The sequence below is a fragment of the Pseudochaenichthys georgianus genome, chromosome 9 (assembly GCF_902827115.2).
Source record: "Pseudochaenichthys georgianus chromosome 9, fPseGeo1.2, whole genome shotgun sequence".
NCBI lineage: Eukaryota > Metazoa > Chordata > Actinopteri > Perciformes > Channichthyidae > Pseudochaenichthys > Pseudochaenichthys georgianus.
Genome location: NC_047511.1, coordinates 45497912 through 45514283, shown reverse-complemented (window position 1 = coordinate 45514283; position 16372 = coordinate 45497912). Strand labels below are relative to the sequence as shown.

The following is a 16372-nucleotide window of genomic DNA, read 5'->3' as shown; positions in this document are numbered from 1 at the left end:
AACAATAACATTTTATTTCCCGAGCAAAGACTCTAAGCTATTTACAGCAGAATAATGAATGATGTACTTATTGATTATGATCATGATAAGTTATGTTCTATAAAACATCAGAGTACCCACTTTCTATTTGGACAACAACAACAACAACAACAACAACAACAACAACAATTAGTCTGCAAAACAATAACTGTAATGTTATACCATGTATTTCCAGAGCAAAGACTCTCAGCTATTCACAGCAGAATAATGAATGGTGTTCTTATTGATTATGATCACGACAGCAAGTAATATCATTTTGAATAAACACGTGATGATGAAATAAGTGTGATAACCATCTGGGAACTCGTGTGTTCGTTAATTTGGGCGACAATAACATTTAATCTGTCAGAATAATACATGTGATTATAAATGCCTCTGTTGTTTTAGAACCAGAATAACATGTGTAGAATAAAAGAAGCTCTGCTGCTTCCTCTCTGAAGACTCGTGCGCTACGAGAGAAACGACAACAAGAATCAAAAGAAACATCCAACACATATTTAGAGCAAAGTTTACACATCAGTTCAGGTGAACAAGGATCCTCCTGAGCAGCGACAGCCTCCATGGCTACACAGACACAGGAAGGAGCCGGAAGAAAGTCCAACACCTACAGAACAACTCGTGAGAAGATGTTGAAGCCCCGCCCATCATGTTGATTGACAGCTGATCTCTGCAGTGAAGACATGGACAATCAGCTCTGAAGGACACACGGTGAGTTTAAGAAGTAGAAGAGTTCCTCCAAGGACTTCAGGCTATTTGAGTTTACAAACTCGCAGTGGCTCCATAACCATAAAGATAAAACTCCAGCATGCAGCGGCTGAGTGAACGTGGTCTGCACTCTGCTGAGGAGAGTCATGGTTTCAGAGACGCTGTAGAAGGACAGAACACCTGCTCTGTGATCCAGGTACACTCCTACTCTGGAGGACAGAGGACCTGAGACGGGAGTGCTGATGCTGTTGTAACGAAATGAATAACTGTTTTGGCCACAAACTAACGACCAAGATTTATCATTGAGTCCAAATCCACTTTCCTCCCTGCTCTGCTGATACTCTTGTATGCGACTGCTACTTCAACTGCTCCCCCTCTCCACTCCACCTCCCAGTAACAACGTCCAGTCAGACTCTCTGCTCAGGACCTGAGAGTAATCAGTGAATCTGTCTGGGTGACGAGAATAAGACTGTTGTTGTCTCATGGCTATTGCTTTCCTGCTCCCCTCAGATAATACCAGCAGTGTGCCTGCTGTGTTTGGATCCAGAGTGATCTCCTGTGAACACGTGAAGAACCCAGCTCTGGAGGCGGGCTCTGCTGCTGACGGGAAAACCTCCACTTCAGTCGGTGAGACGTTTGTCCATTCCTCTCTCAGGACGTCCTGTAGTTTGTCTCTGACTGCTGACAGGGCCGCCGTCACGTCCTCAAAGTAGCTCAGAGGACGGATGTTGGTGCTGGAGGAGTGAGTAGCTCCACTGAGGGGGGCTGGCAGTGAGGAGGGGTAGCTGAGCAGGAACTGGTTGTGGTCCTCTGTGTGAGACAGCAGCTCCAGCTCAGCGTCTCTCCTCTTCAGCTCAGAGATCTCCTGCTCCAGCTTCTCCTGGAGCTCTCTGACTCGACTCACTTCTCCTCCTGCTGGGATCTGAGCTGCTGCTTCACGTCAGAGCTTCTCTCTCCACGAGACGGATCAGCTCAGTGAACGTCTTCTCGCTGTCCTCCACTGCTTTATCAGCAGAGCCATTGACGGCCTGCACCTCCTGCTGAAGCAGCTTCACCTCCTTCTCTCCGTCCTGGATCCTCTGCTGGATGTTGAGTCGACTCCCCTCCAGCTCTCTGCCTCTCAGTCCTCTCTGCTGCCGCTGACACCGTGTCGTGGCCTTTGTGTTCGTCCACAGAGCAGAGAGAACAGATACTCTGCTGATCAGTGCGGAGAACAGCTTCTTCACCTCGTCGTGACGAGAGCAGATGTTCTCCTGGAGCTTCTTGGAGGGCTCCACCAGCTTGTGTTTCTTTAATTGAGCTACGTTATAATGAGACTGGAGGTGCTTCTCGCAGTACGATATAAGACACACGAGGCAGGACTTACAGGCTCTCAGCTTCCTCCCAGTGCAGACATCACAGGCCACGTCTCCAGCTCCAGCATAGCAGAGATCAGCAGGAGCAGCTGGGGGTCCAGTCTTCTTCAGCTCCTCCACTAAAGCTGCTAGCATGGTGTTCTTCAGCAGGACAGGCCTCGGTGTGAAGCTCTGCCTGCACTGAGGGCAGCTGTGGATCAGCTCTCCATCCCAGTGCTGTGTAATACACTTCATGCAGTAGCTGTGTCCACAGGGAGTCGCCACCGGATCCTTCAGTAGATCCAGACAGATGGGACAAGAGAAGGTTTCCCGGTCCAGCTGAACTCCTTTCTGCGCCATTTCACCTCTCAGCAGCAGCGAGTGTGTGAGTTTCACTTCCTCAGAGCTGAAACTAGTGTGACAGGTTATCTGAACAGGATGTGTGTGGGCGGTGAATGAGGCCTATCAGCTCTTGTGCTTTACCCACATGTTGGTTCCTCCCCTCCTCCTCAGTGTGGATCTGAAGGGGAGGAACCAGGAAGCACAGAGTGGAGCTGGCTGTGTCTGAGAGCAGGAAGAAGAGGGAGGGCTCATCAAACTCTGACTCATTCCAGGAGGAGGAGCAGCGCTCAGACTCTGACCGACACAGAGCCTCCAACCTGCTCTTCCTTTGAAAAGAGCTTTTAGTTGTAAAATAAGTTGGTAAACTTACAAAATCTGAAGGGGGTTGAATACTTGTTTCCTCCACTGTAAATGTATAGCCTCAATGTCCTGCAATAGCTGATTGATTTAATAGTTGGATGTACAGTAAGTCGTTTTTTACTGTACGTACTTTGTGCATTCACACGAACCTGAAAACTATACGTCCAAAATTATGATTTGTGGTTGAAACCTTTTACATCAGTATTCTGAGGCTCTGAGCCCCATTTATTTTCCTCACAGAAGGCAAAAAAAGTCCAAAATATATATGATTTAAAATAAAAGCAATAATCGTGGCTTGATATTGAGTAAGAAGATGTTTTTATGAACCCCACAATTTCCGGTCTTCCAAAAAGACGTGGTGCATGCACGAAACATACTACCAATAGAAATACATTAGGCGCGTTCACACCGTAGTACTTTTCCCACTTTAGTTCCGAAATGTTGCGTTCACACCAAAAAGAACCAGAACTAAAAATTAGTTAATGAGAACCTTTCCACCCCCTTTTCAGTCCCCGCTAGAGAGCAGGGACTTTCGTGGGAGAAAAAGGTTCCTATTTCTGATTGGCTGAGCGGATTGCAAACCACGCCCCATAAAACTCCAAAAAAGTTTTGTGAAGCCGCCATTTTATTATCCTTAGCATAGAGAGGCCAAGTCCCGCCCATTCATGGGACCTTATTTCGGAAAAATAATGTATTGAAGTCAATGGGGAGAGAAAGATTATCTTTCGATCCCGTTTAGATTTTGCCACGAATTACACATATGATGTTTGTCAATCTCAACAAATGATTTCCACGTCAAAAAATCACAGTTTATCGTAAAACTGTTGAAATATAAGACTATGAAAAATACGCAGCACTAGAAAGACTACAAGTCCCAGAGTCCCGGTCCCGCATGCTGGCTCTCACGGAACTGACTAACTCCCCTTGTGTGTGTGCACAGCTCTCAACGCGCCCAGACTTGGAGTGATTTTCACCTCTTTTAATAGTTTCCGCCTCGTTCTGAAAGAAAGAAGTGAAACGTGACGGCCGTCTGGGTGTGTGGTGCGAGACGGGAGATGTAGTTCATTGAGCGGTTTCACACCAAAAAAAGTGTTACTTCACAGTTTTACAGCACATTTAGATTTTTTTGACTTGCAAAATTATCTTTTAAATTGACAAACATCATATGTGTAATTTGTGTCACAATTCAAACGGGATCGAAAGATAATCGTTCTCTCGCGATTGACTTCAATACATAATTTCAGTAGAAGCTGCCAGTCCCCAACTCTGGGGACTTCCGGCCGGGGACTTCGGGTGGCAGTATAGCCGTGAAGTTGTTTGCGGCCTGCCAGTAAATCCAAAGCAGAAGAAGAAGAGAGTGACGTCAACGGCTTCATTTGCCTAATCCTCCCCAGGGACTTATTCCGGTGAGAACGCGATCTGTACTTAGTTCATGAGAACTAAAGAGTTCTCATGAACTAAGTTCTTGCCTTCTGATTAACCTTTGTGGGAAAAGTACTGCGGTGTGAAAGCGCCTATTGCTTTTAAAATCATTCTGTGTGACACGAAAAAAAGGGGGAAATCGTGTTGGTGAACGCGAATCAATAGATTACATGTCGTGAGACTGGGTTGGAATAAAAATATGTTCTTGTTCTTTCTTCCCTGGTTCCTCTTACTACTTTTGTACCTTTGTTTTCCATCTTTGTAATAAGAGTACACTGTCATTGAAGGAATACACTACCATCTGCATTTGGCCAAACATTAGCAGCTCTAAGAACTTAAAGTCTCCACATCTCTAGATTCAGTCTAAAGTTTCCCTCTGTGTTTCCTCAACAGGAAACTTTGAGGTGAATGTGACTCAGTCTTCCTATCAGGCAAAGGAGAACCAGGACATCACAATGGAGTGGACGTTCACCACCGAAAATGGCATTTCCCACCCTTTCCTTTCTGTCTTTTCGTATCTGATGTTGGCCCCTCAGTCCTGCTTTATCTACATAGAGGTGTTGAGGTCCCAGAGTCTCAGGATAAACAGTTTGCAAGGCGAGTATAGTGGGACAAAGACGTCCTCAGAGAAGGACGCCTCAGATTTCACATGTTCAGAATCTGAACTTTATGTGTGTAAAGTGTTTACTGAACATGGGAGTAACAATGGGAGATGCTGGCTCAAAGTCACTGGTAAGTTGATTTAGTAAAAGTAATGTGTTGCAAAAAGGGGTGAGAGTGATGACTTTCTTTTGTAGGCTGACCCAGAAGTTACTATCCGAGTATTCCCCTTTCAAATCAATTATTGGATTATTGCAGAAAATAATATCTGTGTCAAACAATCGTTTATGATACTTTCACGTGTTTTTCCTGCAGAGTTATCGCCACATATTACAATTTATGATTTTTGAAGGAAAAACTTAGCGTAAGGCTAGGGCTGTAAGGAAACAGCACGGTCACATGACTTCACGTCACCACCGCTAAGCTAAAGGTGGCTAATGCTGGGCTATAAAGGAACTACAGCACGGTCACATGACTTCACGTCACCACCGCTAAGCTAAAGGTGGCTAATGCTTTTGTATTAATAATGGAAATGTGCCTAATTCCGCTCTGCAGGCGTTGTTAGTTGTTCTCCTGTGAACCTGGAGGATGCGTTTGCAAAACTCATTGTGAGCATTTTCTATTGGATGGTTTTCCCATGTGTCCAATGTTTGGTTTGTTTGTGGGCCCCACACTTCGCTTCCATAGAGTAGGATGGGTTGTATTACTGATTGAAGTCATTTAAGCCAAATTAAAATTGGAATTTGAATGTGGATTTGTCTTTTTATTGCATAAAACGCCCTGCGTGCTTTCTCTCTCAGTTCCTTCACAGCTTGATTAAAGCTTCCAGTGGAACTTATTTTCAGACCTAAATAATTATATTCTGAGCAATTTTCTATTCTCTCTCTCTCTCTCTCTCTCTCTCTCTGTCTCTCTCTCTCTCTCTAGATAAGCTGTTTCAGCCCAACATCGCTGTGTCCTCCTCCATGTACGGGGTCTCCGGGCCCCAGCAGCAGGGGTTCCAGGCGTTCAGAGGCTCCACCTTCACCATCAGTTGCTCCATCCAGCCTCAGTACCCAGGAGGCTCCTTCCTGCTCAGCTCCTCCACTCACAACTACACCCAGCCAGCTGTCAATCACTCTGCCCACTTCCTGTTCCCGGCTGCAGAGCCCGCCCACCAGGGAAACTACAGCTGTGTTTATCACGTTTATCAGGTCTCTGCTCAGGACTCCTCCTCTGAGAGCCGTCTGCTCTCCGTCACCGTCACAGGTGAGCTGTTAGAGTTTACTGTAGGACAGAGCGTGATGCTCCCCAGGAGAACGCTGGTGAGTGTTTTACTGTGAGCCCTGAAGCAGTCACACCCTTACATCACATGTAGCTTTCCAGAGCAACGTACAATGTGCAATGAACCGTGCAGACATGACTCCAGGAGAGACATTCTCCAGTCAGCTGAAGTTTACATTGGAGTATTGCCATGAGTACTAACTGTTCAACAGATACAGCTAGCAGCTTCTCCCTTCAGTCCTACTGTCTGGTATGAACAGGAGAAAGGGTTGGGGTTGAATGAAGACCTTAAGAAGATGTAGTGTATTGTAATATAACTGTAGAGAGGAGTCTCCATGCTGAAGTGGGTTCAGGTCTCTGTGTGTTTGCTGACTCTTGATCTGATGCTGTCCAGGTGTTCCATCAGATCCAGAACCTTTTATCATCCGAGCCGTCGTCCTGCCGCTGACTCAGCTGCTGGTGCTGCTGGTGACCGTCGGACTTTACTTCTACTGCAAGGTACGGAAACATGTTGTTGTTGTTGTTCCACTGACTGAATGATGAGGTACGGAAACATGTTGTTGTTCCACTGACTGAATGATGAGGGACTGAAACATGTTGTTGTTCCACTGACTGAATGATGAGGGACTGAAACATGTTGTTGTTCCACTGACTGAATGATGAGGTACGGAAACATGTTGTTGTTGTTGTTGTTGTTGTTGTTGTTGTTGTTGTTCCACTGACTGAATGATGAGGGACTGAAACATGTTGTTGTTCCACTGACTGAATGATGAGGTACGGAAACATGTTGTTATTCCACTGACTGAATGATGAGGGACTGAAACATGTTGTTGTTCCACTGACTGAATGATGAGGGACTGAAACATGTTGTTGTTCCACTGACTGAATGATGAGGTACTGAAACATGTTGTTGTTCCACTGACTGAATGATGAGGTACTGAAACATGTTGTTGTTCCACTGACTGAATGATGAGGTACGGAAACATGTTGTTGTTCCACTGACTGAATGATGAGGTACTGAAACATGTTGTTGTTCCACTGACTGAATGATGAGGCACTGAAACATGTTGTTGTTGTTCCACTGACTGAATGATGAGGCACTGAAACATGTTGTTGTTCCACTGACTGAATGATGAGGTACTGAAACATGTTGTTGTTCCACTGACTGAATGATGAGGGACTGAAACATGTTGTTGTTCCACTGACTGAATGATGAGGTACTGAAACATGTTGTTGTTCCACTGACTGAATGATGAGGTACTGAACATGTTGTTGTTCCACTGACTGAATGATGATGTACTGAAACGTGTTGTTGTTCCACTGACTGAATGATGAGGTACTGAAACATGTTGTTGTTCCACTGACTGAATGATGAGGTACTGAAACATGTTGTTGTTCCACTGACTGAATGATGAGGTACTGAAACATGTTGTTGTTCCACTGACTGAATGAAACAGTGTGTGTTATTGAACAGGAGTGATGCAGGAAGTCTCACTGTGTGCTGTCATGTCTCTCCAGGCCACCAGGGGGCGGAGGCCGAGCCGACAGGAGGACATTGAGCTGGATTATGATGACATGGGTGTTCCTGCTGAAGAGGAAGGAAGCTCAGGGAGCAGAGTAGCAGCTCCAATGAGCTACTCTCACACACAGGGGTTTATCAGCTCTTATAGCTTTTAACCAACATTAGAAAATATAGCTTTTACTCTGAACGTCACCAGCAATGTGTTAGTGCCTCATGTTTCCTGACTTCCTGTCAGCTCCAAGCCATTGGTTCCCACTGAAGATGAAGATCTTAAGAACATCACAAGTTAGTTTTATTTAGAAAGTCAATGCAGTCGGTGCAGTTTGAAACCAGACACACCAACCCAGGCCGCTCAGGAACTAAGTTGGCCAATTAATGCCATATATTAATGTTCACATATCCTCTAGAAACAGTGTTACAAAACCCAGTGTTTGAATCTGATGTAGTGATCCCTGAGATAACAGGAGGAACGCGTTACAGCGTTAGTGTGGATTTGTAGACGTCGAGCACAAGGTTTTTTTTTTATATTCAATCAACAACACAGAAAAAAGTACACTTTTTCACAACAATTCATCTGATCAGCGAGCAGTGGCGGCGCCAGAGTATTTTTGTTGGTAATCTATGGTAGGGCTAACCCAATGGTGGGGCTCAAGTCAGTATTTGCAATGTAATTACATCCACGCTATTTCACTCCCCTTGACAGTGAAACACCACGCGTGAGGTTTAGATTGTTTCCCTGTCTCAATCCAAATGGAACTGTATGAAACAAAAAGGCACATTTGTCTTGTAGTAAATAAAAAGGGCGACCTGGAGCCAATCCTGCAACTTCCCCACAGGTGAAGAGTTGACATGCTGAAAAACTCAACCCCCCGCAGGGGGTCTGGGGGGATTTTTTGAAATACTAACAATAAAATACACATTCTGGTACTCTCTTGAGAAGAAAAATAAATAAATCTATTACTACACAACATATTTAAAAAAAAAAATGAATGCCATTTTAGTTTTGTGTTACTTTGTTCTGAAAGCTGAACCTGCTGCTCCTCACAGAGAGAAGAGGCTGTGAATTACTTTACATTGTGGATAAGGGTGGATAGCCCCCATTGTTCTGTGTGTCAAAATGAAAGACAGCCCACACACCTATCAATCATCAAACCGTGGGGTCTGATTTCATTACGTGTTAATTTCTATCAACACGTAATGTTGTATCGATGTAGAGATGTACTACAGCAAAAGTATTCTCCGTCAAGACTTCCTGCAACAACACCACGACGTTATCTTGATTCTGATTGGCCAGAAGACATTATCAAAGATGTTCTATTGAGAAGACGATCACTACTTGACAAAAGTTTTCAAAACCGTTTCTAGTCTTCGGTATTTCCAGACAAGTGGCTACTGAAATCAATCTTACTAACTGCTGTCTGTGCAATTTACTCCGCGCGAGTTGGCGGACTTTATTTAGCTTACTTTAACGTCATTTTTCATGGTGGGGCCTAAGCCATTCTTGGTATGGCTGTAACCTACCCCAGCCATACCCTGGCGCTGCCACTGTCAGCGAGATAGGATATTTGATCCCCTTGTGGGTCACATGGGTCATTTCAGCAGCAGGACCAGATGTAGCTGATCAATATACAAATAGGAATTGAACAAAGTAAATAGTCCACACACTTCTTATTTCACAACAATGCTGATGTTGTTTTTATTGAAAAAATTATTTCAGAAGAATGTTGCTTGATTTTGGTCTGAAGAGATTGTTTGTAAAAAAAGAAGCTTTTTTAGAGAAATCCGATTATATTTGTAATTTGCCAAAATGTATAAGATTTTAACTTTATATTTCTTATTTCACATGTACTGATTTCAGTTTGTAATCATTTTCATCATTCAGGATTTTTCTTACGCTATATCATGTTTTTATTGTATTTTCTGTATTTTTGTAGTAATTTAGCTGTTTTTAAGAACTCCACCTATTTTAGAGCATTCCCAAATTCACAAGACATTAAATACAAACATGTGTAATTAAAATCATTTTGTAGAAGTCTCCTTTTTAAAAAGTGCTTTGTTATGTGATTAAGATGTGCTTGTTTTGTTATTATTGAGGTTTGCACTTATTTCACAAGACGATCAATAATATAATCATTACTTTTTTTACTTTTATGAAACATTTCTTACGAATTTGACTTTTTTCAACGAATTCAGATTATTTTCGTGATTTAGGATTTTCCCAAATTCAGGAGACTAATTATTTCGCACTTTAAAATGTTAACATTGTCCGTAAACAAGTCGTGATTTTGGAACCGAGAAATGTGTTTGCTTCTTAAGAGTTTTGATTGATTTTGTTGAGAGCCCTTTTTTGCATCTCTGAAAAATTTAGCTTTCGCCTATAAGGTTTTTGATGTGGATTTTTTTAACAAATGTTGTATTCGAAGATTTTTTCATGATTTTGCTTAAATCTTGCATCACAAATTCTACTTGATTTTATAATGAAGAGTTTTGGACCAATTTGGTTTCCATGAGTTACGATGAAGCAAATCGTCCTTAAATTCTGAAAACAGCAGAATCCTCCAGAAATCATGACGATGTTCAACATCACTGTAATAAATGCTTGTCATTTGCTTTGTACCGAAAACAAAATAAAACGTCTTTAATAATCCATGAAACTCTGAGAGTGAGCAGATTTCAAAAGTGTTTCTCCTGGTTGGAAAATGATGTGTTGCTTGTTTCTGTGCAGGGGCGCAACCAGGGATTTTGGGCCCCATGAAAAGATATCACATTGGGCCCCACCACCAGGCACAGGCCACGCCAACCAAGCACAATTGCTGTAACCACACCTCCAGAACCCAACCGACTCATTTATGCTTTAAATAGCTCAACCTGTACATACTTGCACTCTTTGTAGTCCAATACTAACCGCACAATATTTACTGACAGTGAGCGGTGAAAATATAACACTGTGCAGACGTGCAACATTCTGCTGCAGTAGAATTCACTATTTGATATAACACTAACATCTCTGACAATAGACCTCAATAGTCATCTTTTATGCTGTAAATGCCTTTTTAATAACATTTTGAATGGAACATTCATAAATCAAAATAAATATAACTTAAATATACATGACCTCTTAAATAAAAATAAAGTGAACATTAACACCAATATTATCATTTATAAATGCTATAACAAAGAATAACATAAGCACCAGATTTTTTTTATTAAATATACCAACTACAAAATAAGCGGTATTAAAGAGTAAACGGAAACAAAACGGAAATGGAGTTGAAAAGGCCTGATGGTGGCGCTAAATCAGAGCCTATAATAAAGACTACATTCATTATGAGCCATATAATATAAATATTATAGTAGGCATTTGCTTTGAAATAGTATATACTGACTGAGCATCATTAAGACCCACCGAGATCAGATATCCTAGTTTATCAGCCTGCCAGCCTATTGCGTTGTGATAAGTGGTCATTTTACGTATTATGTATTCTAGTGCACACATTAAGTTCACATATGCAAATCAGGCCATGTGTTTCGTTACGTAGTAGCTATAATCATCACCTGTCATGGAAATACAACAATAACAAGGAATTCATATTAATATACCAAGTTACACAGAATAGATAAAACACATGAGAACAACGACCACATAGATAACGCAATAAACGTTAAGTTAGAAACGAAAACATGTTAACAACAGTGTGAAAAAGTATGAATATATCAATCAATCAATGTTTATTTATATAGCCCAATATCACAAATGTTACATTTGTCTCAGTGGACTTCACAGTTGTACAGAATATCAGTATGACAATACGACACCCTCTGTCCTTAGACCTCTGTCCTTACACCCTCTGTCCTCAGACCCTCTGTCCTTAGACCCTCTGTCCTCAGACCCTCTGTCCTTAGACCCTCTGTCCTCAGACCCTCTGTCCTTAGACCCTCTGTCCTTAGACCCTCTGTCCTTAGACCCTCTGTCCTTACACCCTCTGTCCTTAGACCCTCTGTCCTTACACCCTCTGTCCTCAGACCCTCTGTCCTTAGACCCTCTGTCCTTAGACCCTCTGTCCTTAGACCCTCACATCGTACAAGGAAAAACTTCCGGAGAAAACCCACAGTTTAAAGGGAACATGGGAGAAACCTCAGGGAGAGCAACAGAGGAGGGATCCCTCTCCCAGGACGGACAGACGTGCAATAGATGCCGTGTGTAAATTGAAAAGATAATACATTTGCAACATAGGTAGTCCAAATGTTTGGAAATGCATGTGTGTATAATAGGAAGATGAATCCACGAGGATATCCATCCAGGACCGATGATCCAGGACCACAGCCACGACTCAAGATCCAGGGCTCGCGATCCAGGACACAGGACCGCAGGATCATCCATGACTCCGGATCCCGGCGTATATAGACACCAAAAGAAAGACATGTGGGGAAGCTGGGTTAATCGGAACATGAGTGTACACGGGTACAGACACAGAGAAGGAAGAAGTAAGATGTCCCCCGACAAACTAAGCCTATATCAGCAAAACTAGGGGCTGAATCTAATCAGCCCTAACTATAAGCTTTATCAAAAAGGAAGGTCTTAAGCGCACTCTTAAAAACGGATAGGGTTGTCTGCCGCCCGAACACAAACTGGAAGCTGATTCCACAAATGTGGAGCTTGATAAGAAAGGCTCTGGCTCCCAATATATGTGTTTCTAGTTCTCACCGTGTCTATGTGAGTACCCTCGTCATTCGCTGTATTGAAATGTAACCAAGTAACAGTCACATCTTATCTGTGCAGAATACCGTTTTGATACGGGATCAATTTGTGTAGTCTTTAATATTAAACATGATCGCTGGTTGATAGCCACAGACTCGTATCACAATCTGAGCGGATCACTGTTTCCCACAGCTCTCCACGCTGCGTGGGAGATGGGTGTAAACAACTCAGACAGACTGTATGTTTCAGATGGTATGAAAGTATAAACGGGTCTCAAATCAACATCATATTAATAACGATACATGATACACATATAAGACTGACAACAAGACAGTTTATCCTGGGCGGGTCACAGCTCCACAGCTGAAGACTTCTCCACGCTGCTTTCAAACTGTAACAACGTGTGCTTCACTTGGAGGCTGTCTGAAGGTACACAGGTCTCAGATGGACTTGGAATCACATTAAGCATGATATTCAGTAATAAGTCTGGCAAAAATAAATGGTTTTTTTAAATGATTATTCAAGCTTGCAATGTTTTGAACACACATCCCCAGTCACCTCGTGTGTCTTTTTGTAGTCCTCGCTGTACGCGTCCGCATATCGGCATCGCAAACACAACCTCACACACTGGTACTGAATGGGCATCAAAGTGTTCCTTTGGAGCCAAATATACCAACAGATTTATGTAAACGACAGAAGAAGCGATCAAAATGTGTATTTCCTGGTTATTCGACAAAGGCCACGCCCCTGATACATCTGCCTATACCGTTATAGAATATCACCAGTTGTTCGGCCCACATCTTATTCGGTAACACCGGCACCAGGGGGAGGGACAACTGATTAGGATGAATAGCTGCTAAAAATGTACCTGCATTTATAAATGTCAGCTAAAAGAGGAGTGAAATGAAAAACCTCTGAATTTTCTGTGAAGATATTAACAGTACTTAATGTCAGCAAAACATTACAATTATTATTTACAATGGACTACGCTTAGCTAACAGACTAATTTCCACCACTCATGGACCACACCCACCTTTTCTTTTGAAAAACTGGGGTGACATACTGTCGCCCTTTAGTCCTCTCTCTTGTCTTTCTCTCCTTTCTTTTCTTTCTTGAAAGCCTGACTTTGTTAGTCGTTGAGACATCGTACACACGTAAGTACTAGCATCCCTGCTCCTCACATGCGCTCACTCTCTGGCAGAAAGTGCGGTGCTGCACAGCGTTTGGAGGCAGGACCAAACCATTACATGTAAATGGGGGGGGGAGTGTACAGAGGCTTTGGATAATTAACCTTTGGAAGAAAAAAGTGAAATGAATCGTAAGTTTAGTGAGTACATTATAAATGTAACGTTATATTAATGTTAATTGTTGATGATTGATGAAAGGTTACTCACATTTTTTTCTTAATGTTCTAAAAATGTTTGGGGCCCCCATCAGTCACGGGCCCTTAGAATCGTCCTAACTTTTCACCCCCTTACGCGCACCTGTTTCTTGAAATCATCTCTGAGTCAAGCAGGGCCGGCCCTTGGTATATAGGCAGTATAGGCGAATGCTAAGGGCGCTTCCATCCATGGGGCGCGCCGGAAATTGGGGGGAAGAAAAAAATATGAATACTATTAACGATATTTGATAACAAAACAATTTCCCAATTTGGGATCAATAAAGTATATTATTATCCTATCTTAACAGAACTAGGCAGTGGCGAGCCGTCAGGGCCCTCTAGCCCTCTGTGAGGTCCTAAGACATTCTAAAAAATAATATTTGAAAACTTTAAAAAAAATTATTATATAATATGTTATTTTTTATATTTTTTTGTTTGTTAAATTTTTCATTAGTTTTACCAAAATAACTTGATTTAATTGTATTTAAAATAACATTTCCAAAGAAAATCCTTCAAATCTGCCAGTTTCTGTTGGAATGTGAAGGGTTAAATGCCGTCTCTGCGAGTTATGTGAAGACGGGAGAGCTTGTTGGTCCCTCAAGCCGCCATTGTATTTGCTGGCATTACCATTATTAGCATTAGCCCCGCGCACCAACGGAGAGAGAATAACTTATCGCAACACAAAAATGCAACACGTTCTCACTCCCAACCCGTCACATGTTGACGGTCGGTCAGGGCCCCTCCCCGTCACTCTATTACGGACAGGGTACCCCTTGAGATTCAGTTTTCAACGGGCAGGGCGTCGCATAGACCTTCATAGACCTCCCATAGCGTTGATAATAGACGCCATGAGAACGCTCCCCAACGATCGGTTGTTATTGTCAATATTAATATAATAATTTTTTTTTGTTAATAGTCACACTCGATTTCGCCGATTTCCTTGTTGCCCCAGCTGGTCGACACCTCTTTTAGGGCTACATTAATGTATTACATCGATGTTAATCCATGTGTGTGGTTGTGGAATGAATGGGCATGCCGTTGTGCGATTGCGTTGCCAGGCAACGTAATAATTTACAAACTCTTCAACTACAACCCTAATTATATTTAAAAACATTTTAGAAGGCCTCACGAAATACTTTAATGTAAATACAAATTTAAATGTGAAGGGATGTGTGTAATGTGGTGATTACATTATTCACCCACGGATCTATGGGTTGGGGTATTGTTCCGCATGGACATTTTAGTTAACCGGACTTTCTGTTGATGTGTAATCCCAAAACATAAATAAAAATACTTTATTCCGAGTGTGCTTGCTTTTCTCTCTGGAGGTCATCACATAACGGCATTGTAATACACGGTTCGGCTGCATTAAATATTACATATCTGCCGTAGTTCTCTATTTATAGAGCCCTGATGAGAAGACTTCTCGACAAACAGGAAGAACTGCCGCCGAAACTGAATATGTGCCGTGGATCATAAATATATAAATTACACAAAATCTTCAATTTCTCTTCACAATATAAGTCTCCTTGCAGTATCAACACTAATTCGGCTGGCTTTTATATTTGATCCAATCGGTATATTGGTGTATTTACACCATAACGGCGCACAGCTGATAAAAAGGGACACCTGGTGGTTAAAGCACGTTATTGAAATGTATTATTTTTGTTATTAGATATTAATAGGAGACACAGACAGACAAACTAATAAGGCTTTATTTAAACATTAAAGAATACTTTAGGTTAAGGTCTTATTTTGAATAAGAAAAAAGCTTTTGGGGGTATAAATATTAAGCCTGACAAAGTAAATATATTGCTTTCCTGCAAACTAGGCTACTGTATGTTGAAGCACTTATTTTAACTGATATTATACATATGTATTATACTCTAAGATGTATGTAGATAGTATAGAAATGTGCAGAATACGTTTAATGGTGGAGGTATACACACATATTGATAGATGTCTTGTAATGCACTGTTGAGGAACCTGCGGCCTTGTCAGGTATTGAACATTCATAAATAAAGAACACAGAATCATTTAATATAAAAAACAGAATTTGTGTGATTATACTAAATGATTTACAAATAAACACCACTGCATATTTACAACTGTTACACATGCTGATGTAACGCAAATGTTTCCAGCTTGGGATCAATAAAGTATCTTAAGATGATCGATGGCTACTGCCATATTTGCAAAATGTGCCTCCGAACCTTGACAAGTGCACGTTTCAGTTGAAAAAGTATAAACTACAGTAAATGTGTATTAAAGCAACCGTCCTGTGAAATATAGCTATGCGTACAAAGACGTTTCAGTGAGGGAGGGGTCAGACTGAGCGAGGATGAACACTGTGCTTTGCTTCAGGAGGAAACTCAGTTTTAGTCTCAGGTCACTTCCACATGTTCTCCATCAGCTTCGTGGCACCTCGGACACAAGAACAACATCCTGTTTTTGAAACACAAACCTTTATTGATGATCCAAACATTCGATCACACATCCCATCAGTAAAGTGTGTCCAATGATTTCATGACCAGCTTCTCTTTCTCCGCCATGATGTGTTTCATCTCCGCTGTTTCAGAATCAGACATGATTTACTTATTGATTATTATCATGAGTTATGTTCTATAAAACATCAGAGTGCCCACTTTATATTTGGACAACAACAACAACAACAACAACAACAACAACAACAACAACAATTAGTC

General features: G+C 41.9%; 1 pseudogene; it reads right to left on the bottom strand.

Annotated features, from left to right (window-relative positions):
- Window positions 1–727: 727 nt before the first annotated feature.
- Window positions 728–2499, bottom strand: LOC139434467 (E3 ubiquitin/ISG15 ligase TRIM25-like; annotated as a pseudogene).
- Between the last annotated feature and the right edge of the window lie 13873 nt (window positions 2500–16372).